Here is a 10,326-nt window from a genome sequence, read left to right as displayed (position 1 = left end):
CTGCCGATGCCGCCGGCGCTCCTCGTCGCCGCATCGTCCCACCTCCACCTTGCCCTCGTCGCCGGATACTCCCCGACCACTCTCCCCGAGCCCGATCCCTTGCCGTCGCCGGATTGCCTCGACGCCGCTGCCCGAGGAGAGCTCGCCGGAGGCCACGGCGCCGGACCTCCCCGTCGGCCTGCTTCCTCCTCCTCGCCGGCCTGCTTCCACTCTGTCTGCGCCGTCTCCGTCCTCCTCCTCACGCACGGCTGCCCAGACCCCACGAATCCCGGTGAGGCCACGGCCTCGTCCTCCTCCTTCCTTGCCTCTGCTCGAGGTTGAACACGTGTACACGCACCACCGCACCGTCCACCGCCGGCCCGCGCCCTACCTCGCCCTCCCACGCGCGCCATGGAATGCCCTTGTCACCGGATCCCATGCTCACTTGCCGGCCCGACCGCGCCGCCGTTGCGCAACTGCCCCCGGCCTCCTCTCTCTCTCCCTCGCCCCGACGTGCACCCCGCGCCGCGCGCGCTCACCGTGAGCGCCACATCTGTCGCCGCACGCGGGCAGCCTGCGCTGGCTCACCGCCCGCGACCCCCCTTGCTCCGACCGCCTTGGCCGCAGCCGCCTGCCGCAGCCGCCTGGCCGCACGCGCCGCCGCTCACTGCGACCGGCCTCCGGCCTCGTGCCGCCCGGCCCCGGTCTCCAGCATCGCTGCCGCCGTCGCTCGGGTCCGCCCCGGCGGCGCCCAGCGCACCTCGGGCATGCGCCCGTTCGGGCGACAACCGTCGCCCCAGCGCCCGATCCGCTAAGGCCCCCGGGGCCAATGACAAGGGGGCCCTGCCCCAGAACATTTTAATAAAAAAAGGAAAATAAAATAAAAATAAATTATTAATTAATTAATTAATTAGTGGATTAATTAAGTTAATTAATCATGTTTGATTAATCTAATTAACTAGTTAGTTTACTTAAACAGTAATTAGTTTAACCTAAACCCTAATCAACCTAACAGTGTATGACAGGTGGGTCCCACCGGGCCCACACGTCAGTTTAACCAGTCAACACCTCTGTTGACTGCTGATGTCATGCTGATGTCATGATGACGTCAGCAAACACTGTTTTGGATAATGTTGAATTAAATTAAATTAATTAAAATTCTAAAAATGATTTAAATCTTTGAAAATTAATATAAAATAAACCGTAGCTCGGATGGAAAAACTTTGTACATGAAAGTTGCTCAGAACGACCATACGAATCCAGATACGCAGCCCGTTTGTACGCCACGCGTCCCTAACATAGTGAACCTGCAACATTTTACCTCCAGTTCATCTGACCAAAAACGTGAAACACCGGGGATACTTTCCCGGATGTTTCCCCCTTTCGCCGGTATCACCTACTACGGCGTTAGGGCACACCGGACACCACGTATTGCCGTGTTACACTTTGTGATGCTTTGATTGCTCTGTTATTTATTATGTTCCCCCTCCATTACTTCTTTCTGGTAGAACCCGAGACTGTCGGCGCCCCCAGTTCGACTACGGAGTTGACGACCCCTCCTTGCCAGAGCAACCAGGCAAGCCCCCCCTTGATCACCAGATATCGCCTATTCTCCTCTATACTGCTTGCATTAGAGTAGTGTAGCATGTTACTGCTTTCCGTTGATCCTATTCTGATGCATAGCCTGACATTGTTGCTACATCTGTTGATACCTTACTTGCAATCCTAAATGCTTAGTATAGGATGCTAGTTTATCATTGGCCCTACATTCTTGTCAGTCTGCCTTGCTATACTATCGGGCCGTGATCACTTGGGAGGTGATCACGGGTATATACTATACATACATACTATACAGATGGTGACTAAAGTCGGGTCCGCTCATTGAGTACCCGCAAGTGATTCTGATGAGGGGGCTGAAAGGACAGGTGGCTCCATCCCGGTAGAGGTGGGCCTGGGTTCCCGACGCCCCCCGACTGTTACTTTGTGGCGGAGCGACAGGGCAGGTTGAGACCACCTAGGAGACAGGTGGGCCTGGCCCTGTTCGGCGTTCGCGGATACTTAACACGCTTAACGAGATCTTGGTATTTGATCTGAGTGTGGCCATTTGGTCATTACGCACTAACCATCTACGCGAGAGTAGTTATGGGTATCCCGACGTCGTGGTATCAGCCGAAGCCTTCTTGACGTCAGCGACTGAGTGGCGCGCGCCGGATTGGAACGTAAGCCTGCACTTGTATTAAGGGGGCTAGTTCTGCTTCCGGCCGCGTTCGCAACGTGCAGGTGTGCAAAGGGCGATGGGCCCAGAACCCTGCGCCATAGGAGTTAGACCGGCGTGCTGACCTCTCTGTTGTGCCTAGGTGGGGCTGCGACGTGTTGATCTTCCGAGGCCGGGCATGACCCAGGAAAGTGTGTCCGGCCAAATGGGATCGACGTGTTGGGTTATGTGGTGCACCCCTGCAGGGAAGTTAATCTATTCGAATAGTCGTGTCCCTCGGTAAAAGGACGACCCGGAGTTGTACCTCGACCTTATGACAACTAGAACCGGATACTTAATAAAACACACCCAGACAAGTTCCACAGACAACCCGGTGATCGCTTTTCCATAGGGCAACGAGGAGAGGATTGCCGGGTAGGATTATGCTATGCGATGCTACTGGAGATGCTACTTGGAGATGCTACTTGGAGGACTTCAATCTACTCTCTTCTACATGCTGCAAGACGGAGGCTGCCAGAAGCGTAGTCTTCGATAGGACTAGCTATCCCCCTCTTATTCTGGCATTCTGCAGTTCAGTCCACTGATATGGCCTCCTTACACATATACCCATGCATATGTAGTGTAGTTCCTTGCTTGCGAGTTCTTTGGATGAGTACTCACGGTTGTTTTCTTCCCCCCTTTTTTCCCCTTTCCTTTCTTTCTGGTTGTCACAACCAGATGCTGGAGTCCAGGAGCTAGACGCCACCGTCGACGACAACCCTACTACACTGGAGGTGCCTACTACTACGTGCAGCCCGCTGACGACGTCCAGGAGTAGTTAGGAGGATCCCAGGCAGGAGGCCTGCGCCTCTTTCGATCTGTATCCCAGTTTGTGCTAGCCTTCTTAAGGCAAACTTGTTTAACTTATGTCTGTACTCAGATATTGTTGCTTCCGCTGACTCGTCTATGATCGAGCACTTGTATTCGAGCCTTCGAGGCCCCTGGCTTGTATTATGATGCTTGTATGACTTATTTATGTTTTTAGAGTTGTGTTGTGATATCTTCCCGTGAGTCCCTGATCTTGGTCGTACACGTTTGCGTGCATGATTAGTGTACGATTGAATCGGGGGCTTCACAGTGCTCATTCCTTAGTTGCACGACCCCATTTATCTATCCGTGTGTGCATTTCGTGTGCCATTCATTGGTATTGGTCTACTTGTCTCACTTGCGAATTTGTGAATCTCTTTCAACATTGTTGACTCTTGCCAACATTTTGCATCAAATTTTTGAGTCACTATCCTCACCGAGCTCCACCATAAGCTTTACTTTGTAGGTGTGAGTGAACAAGTCCGGTACCAATTCCACTATTCTTTCATTTCACATTGAGTGAAACGGGATACATCCTCAACTTTGGGAAAAGGTAACTTGGTATTGTTTATCTCCTTTCCTACTCACCTTTGCTTGAGTCTTGTGATGGATTGGCAAGGCATTTCACCTTCGGTTTACAATAACAACGACGAGTTTGATGACACGAAAAACAACTCCGACGCCAAGATGCAAGCTCAAATGGAGGAGATCAAAGCCCTCATCAAGTCCTACAAGAGGTCTTCCTCATCTTCGAGAGGACGCTCAAGAGCACATGCTTCCGAGCTACCATCTTCGGCAAGGTCACATCAGCATCGACACCACCACCTACAAGAACGTAAAGGTCAAGAGCTCAACACCAAGAACCGCTCAACGACTTCACCATCACCCTTGGCATCTTCGCCAAGCGCGCGACTTCAAGGCATATTCACCTACGGATATTCGGCATCTTCGCCAACAAGCACCCCAAGACTAAGCTCCCAAGCTCAAGTCAGCGACTTCCACGAGCTACTAAGACCTCGACACCGACCATGAGATTCCTTTCTTTGGGACTCTAGAACCCGAGGAGTATCTCGAGTGGGAGAGCCTAATGGACGACTACCTCAAGCTACATCAAGTTCCTTCCGAAGATCAAGTGAAGTGCGCCTCAAGAAACTTCCATGACTACGCCTCAACATGGTGGCTTCACACACCTTCGGAGAGCTACGACATGAGTTGGCCCAAGATGACGAGAGCTATGTGGCGAGAGTTCGTGCCTCCAACCTACACGAAACATCTTCTACGCCAATTGGAGAACACCATCCAAGGATCCAAGTCCATCGACAAGTACTTCAAGGAGATGAAGATTGCCTTGCGACGAGCTGGCGTGGACGACCCCATTTCGATGAAGTTCCACTTCATGATGGGATTGCACAACGACATCTCCAATACTATCTTCCTCGAGAACCACAAGTCCCTCGATGACAGCTACATTGGTGCTCTCAAGGCGGAACAAGAACTCATGAAGGCCAAGGCTTCGCCACCCCAAGCAAACTTCTTGAAGACCAAGTTCCAAGACGACAAGCATGCGGCTAGTACCACCATGATGTCCAAGCCCGATGAGCTCCAAGACGATGCTCCCAAGTTCGACTTCACCGCCATCCCTCTTTGTGGCATTGATGGTGCTGTGTCTACCATGACTCTTTTTCAAGACGGTGCAACGACGAGTACGACTACGAAGACCTTCAAGGACCAAGCTTTGGAGGCGAATGACATGGTGATGAGCAAGGATGATGCTTCCATCTTAGGAGGCGAGAGCGATGATGTTGACATCTTCAGCCTTCATCCACGACAACGACAACGAGATGGTTGAGCATGGGATTTTCCCTTCGACCACGGCGACGTATGATGACTTGAGTGACTTGTGCCACCATATTGAGAGTGAGAGTGACTTCACCACTAGCCCCATATATGACGAGTTGCCCCAATTCCCATGTGAGGAGAGACGCAACCCCACCACTTGAGTGAGATGAGTGACTCCACCATATGTGAGATTGAGTGCACCTATTTTGAGGGAGTGACTGAACCACCACATAGAGAGAGTGTGATAGTTGATAGGTCTTGTGAGGCCATTTGCATTTCTAACGACTTGACCTCTACCTCTATTGTGTCTTCTCATTTGGTGCTAGGTCCCATATATGATGACGCGCCGATTTGCAAAGACTTCGTCCTCCCTTTGGACAAGACGATGACCATGGTGGAATATGATGCACCCCCCACATGGTTCCATCAAGATGAAGATGACCACCATTTGGTCTTTCCCACCTCACCTACACCACATGAGTGGAGTGACAAAGGTAACAAAGGTGACGGTGATGCTCTAGTCCCACTAGTGGACATTCTTGACATTGATTGCTTGCATGATGTTGATCCACCTATTTCCATGATTCATGCTAGTGCGACTTCCTCATGTGATGATGTATTGCCCATTTATGATGAGTATGATGATTCTGAAGGAAATATGCCCTAGAGGCAATAATAAAGTTATTATTTATTTCCTTATTTCATGATAAATGTTTATTATTCATGCTAGAATTGTATTAACCGGAAACTAAGTACATGTGTGAATACATAGACAAAACATAGTGTTCCTAGTATGCCTCTACTTGACTAGATCGTTAATCAAAGATGGTTATGTTTCCTAACCATAGACATGTGTTGTCATTTGATGAACGTGATCATATCATTAGGAGAATGATGTGATGGACATGACCCATCTGTTAGCTTAACATTATGATCGTTACAGTTTCATTGCTACTGCTCTCTTCATGACTTATACATGTTCCTTAGACTATGATATTATGCAACTCCCAAATACCGGAGGAACACTTTGTGTGCTACCAAATGTCACAATGTAAATGGGTGATTATAAAGGTGCTCTATAGGTGTCTCCGAAGGTGTTTGTTGGGTTGGCATAGATCGAGATTAGGATTTGTCACTCCGTGTTTCGGAGAGGTGTCTCTGGGCCCTCTCGGTAATACTCATCACTATAAGCCTTGCAAGCATTGTGACTAATGAGTTAGTTGCGGGATGAAGTATTATGGAACGAGTAAAGAGACTTGCTGCCTACGAGATTGAACTAGGTATGATGATACCTCGAATCTCGGGCAAGTAACATACCGATGACAAAGGGAACAACGTATGTTGTCATGCGGTTTGACCGATAAAGGTCTTCGTAGAATATGTAGGAGCCAATATGAGCATCTAGGTTCCGCTATTGGTTATTGACCGGAGATGTGTCTCGGACATATCTACATAGTTCTCGAACCCGTAGGGTCCGCACGCTTAACGTTCGATGACGTTTTGTATTACGAGTTATGTGATTTGTTGACCGAAGTTTGTTCAGAGTCCCGGATGAGATCACGGACGTCACGAGGAGTCTCGAAATGGTCGAGACATAAAGATCAATATATTGGAAGGCTATATTCGGACATCGGAAAGGTTCCGAGTGATTCGGGTATTTTTTGGAGTACCGGAGAGTTACGGGAATTCGCCGGGGGAAGTAATGGGCCTTAATGGGCCATACGGGAAAGGAGAAAAGGGCCACAAGAGGTGGCCGCACGCCCCCATGGTCTGGTCCGAATTGGACTAGGAGGGGGCGGCGCCCCCCTCCTTCCTTCTCCCCTCTTCCTCCTCCCCTCCTCCTCCTACTAGGAATAGGAAAGAGGAGGGGAATCCTACTTGGACTGGGGAGTCCTAGTAGGATTCCCCACACTTGGCGCGCCCCTCTTGGGCCGGCCACCTCTTCCCTCCCCTCCTTTATACACATGGCCAGGGGGCACCCCATAGACACACAAGTTTCTCTTAACCGTGTGTGGTGGCCCCCCCGTCTACAGTTACACACCTCGATCATACCATCGCAGGCTTAGTCGAAGCCCTGCATCGGTAACATCATCAACACCGTCGCCACGCCTTCGTGCTGACGGAACTCACCCTCGTCCTCAACTGGATCAAGAGCACGAGGGACATCATCGAGCTGAACGTGTGCTGAACGCGGAGGTGCTATATGTTCGGTACTTGGATCGGTTGGATCGGGAAGAAGTTCGACTACATCAACCACGTTATGGAAACACTTCCGCTTTTCGTCTACGAGGGTATGTGGACACACTCTTCCCTCTCGTTGCTATTGTGACACTCCAATTTTTTTTGTGATTTTAGTTTTCAGAGAGAGAGAGCCTTGCGTGGTTTGAAAAAGGTCATTTAAACCCTTCTTAAAAACCCTCTTGCTAAGTTTGCCCTCTCAAAAATATTTTTTCTTGGATTTAGTTTCTTTTAAAAAGAAAATCTTTTGTTTTTGGGCTTTCATTTGATTTTTGATCCACTCTTGTTTACCATGCCTCCTATGGTAAAATTTCCCCAAAAACCCCTCCTCCCACTTGGATACAACCCAAACATTCTGTCCAAACTAATAAAATCCATTTTTGGATTTTATTCCAATTATTTCTCCTTCCAAAATAATTCTGTCCTTTCTTTTGAACCTAGGTGATTTGCAAAGCAAGTACCCTAATGCATTTGATCCTTGATCCCAAACCAACTCCCCTGGGTAATCCTTAGTACCCACAACCCAGAACCATCTTTATTCACTCTTCTTCTTTTCAAATATTTCAAATTTCACTCACTGCAAGTTTGGACCAGATTTGCCAAATTTGGTGAAATTCATATCTACACTTCTCCAAAAATTCCACCAAAATTCAGGAAACCTCTAGTTGCAATGAGAGACCACTCCACCAAAAATCACCTCATGTAAAAATCCCTACATGTCTAGATCATTCTGTCGAACACCTTGCATGCACTGTTTCTGTTCACATTCAGTAAATTCAGAGTTCAGTGTCGTTCTCCGTTAGTAAATTCAGTCACATGTCCACAGTGCCCTTGGCACGTTGCTCGCAGCCTGGCCTGCTTGTCCGGAGCTCCACACGCGTGCTTGGCGCCTTCCTGGCGTCGGTGGCGCCCTGGCCCGCCTGCGCCGGCGTGCTTTGCGGCGGCCGAAACACCGTAACGGCCGACAGGGAGCAAAACGGCGGCTCAACGCCGTTCGGTGCCGCCCAAACCCCCTGGTGGCTCCGCGTGGCCATTTCCTCGCCAGCGCACACATGCAGCACCGTCGCCGTGGCGCGGCACACACAGAGCATGCTCCCTGCCGCCGACAGGCCCGCGCCGCCCTGTTCCGTCGAGCTCCCCCTAAGCAACCAAATCCCGACGCGGTTAGCACCTAAACGGAACCAGGGAACACCCACGAAGACGCTCAACCTCTGAACCCTCCCGTGCAACCGCAGCACCGCCGTAATCACCTCGCCAGAGAACTCCGTTCACGATGACCGACTCGGGCCGGCTATATATAGCACCCCCGAGCCTGCTCTCGCCCCCGCACGACTCCACCACCTCACTAGACCCTGCCTGGCCACTGGAGGAGCCTCGAGGGACCCTTCTTCCCCGACTCCGGCCACCCCGTTCCGCCTTGGCCTCCACCTCAATTCGCTCCGGTGAGGCCGTCTCCGGCGCCCTAACTTCGTCGGCAACCCTCTTGGGCAACTAGGAGACTAACCCCCACTCCTATTTGATCCCCGCAGCTCCCTCCGGCGAGATCCACGACTGCCCGAACCGCCGTCCGCCGGAGCAAGGGCCGCCGTCGACACGGTGCTCGCCAGCGACTACCACCACCACCCACAGACGCGGAACGGTGCACTGATCTCGAAGGTAACCCCCGATCACCTTGCCTCGCCGTGGATCGCCGCCGGCGACCATAGCACCTCTCGGGCGCCGTCGCGCTCTGTTTTCTCCGTTCGAAATTTCAAACCCGACAGGTGGAGCCCGCCTGTCAGCCTCACAGCCGTTTCTTTTAAACAAAATGTTATTCTGGACTTTTCCGCAGAGCCCCCTGGAAACTTTCTGTTTCATTACAGATGGGTCCTTGGACCAAAACTCTTATAACTTTTTAACAGAAAGTGATTTTTGATTGATTCCTTTTCTGTCATCTTTATTTTTCTGTCTAGTTTTTTGTCACATTTATTTGAAAAATATTTGGAACACTTTTCTGTACACTCACGGTATTTACGTTGCGTGTATATTTTTCTTATACCGTAGATACCGAAGGAGGTGACGGAGCCACAAACTTCACACAGTTAAACTCCGACTACTCCGAACCAGGCAAGCATGTTTGAACTCTTGATATGATGAGTGGTTGTTGCATGTTTGCATTTTAGGGTAGTCATGGCATGTTTATGAACATTTCTTGAATGTTACATTTCATGCACAATAGTGGAAAGTAAGTTTCGGAAAAGCATTATGTTGTTGGATACATATTTGCATGGCCATGTGTTGGCATGAGGATGGGTAAGATGGAAGTGTTGTGACATGCCAGTCTTATGCCAGATTATTTGACTTCCGTGTCATCGTGAAACAACTCACATTTCCATTCATCCCTTCCTGTACTGTCACATGTTTTCCGAAAGGAATATGGCATAGTAAGTTGCAAATCTTTTTCCCGGTACACACCAAATAGAGAGGCCGGGATGAGGGTTCCATGGCCCTGGATTAAAGCCTGTCATCCGGTCAGGGGGCATGGGTGTTTCCGGTTGGGACCGAGAGGGGGGCACCCCTTAGAGCGCGCGTATAGAAATTTGATCCCATGTTATTCGATGTTGTGGCCTCCACGTCTCATAGTTTTTCTTGGCCGTTGTCCAGGGTGATTCCTGGCATCGTGAGGTGAAATGGGTGTGTACTAGTTAAATATGTTTCTACTGAAATACCATAAACGGAACTAGTCCTTCGTGACTACGGAAATCCGTTTGGCTGTGGTCAGTTCATACAAACTCTGCAGAGTCTCAAATTCTTGAAATCATCTTGTTCTTGATCAAGTACTATATTCATCTTATCTTGTCAGATATCAGTCTCAGTGACCGAAACCCCGGTGGAATTCATGTGAGATAAACCCGGTTAAAAGATTATTCTTGTGGATGGACTAATCTCGTTATTTACATTTATTGTAAGCCCTGTCTGTGATGTCGCTCAGACTCCGACGGTGGCATTCTTGTTATTTACATTTATTGTAAGCCCTGTCTGTGACGTCGCTCAGATGTCCGACGGTGGCATTTCTTTTATAAGCCCTGTCTGTGACATCGCTCAGATGTCCGACGGTGGTATTTCTTTTATAAGCCCTGTCTGTGACGTCGCTCAGATGTCCGACGGTGGTATTTCTTTTATAAGCCCTGTCTGTGACGTCGCTCAGATGTCCGACGGTGGTATTTCTT

The sequence above is a fragment of the Triticum dicoccoides genome, chromosome 5B (genome assembly GCF_002162155.2).
Source record: "Triticum dicoccoides isolate Atlit2015 ecotype Zavitan chromosome 5B, WEW_v2.0, whole genome shotgun sequence".
Classification (NCBI taxonomy): domain Eukaryota; kingdom Viridiplantae; phylum Streptophyta; class Magnoliopsida; order Poales; family Poaceae; genus Triticum; species Triticum dicoccoides.
The sequence above is the reverse complement of the archived record's forward strand: the minus strand, read 5'-3'. Positions refer to the sequence as shown.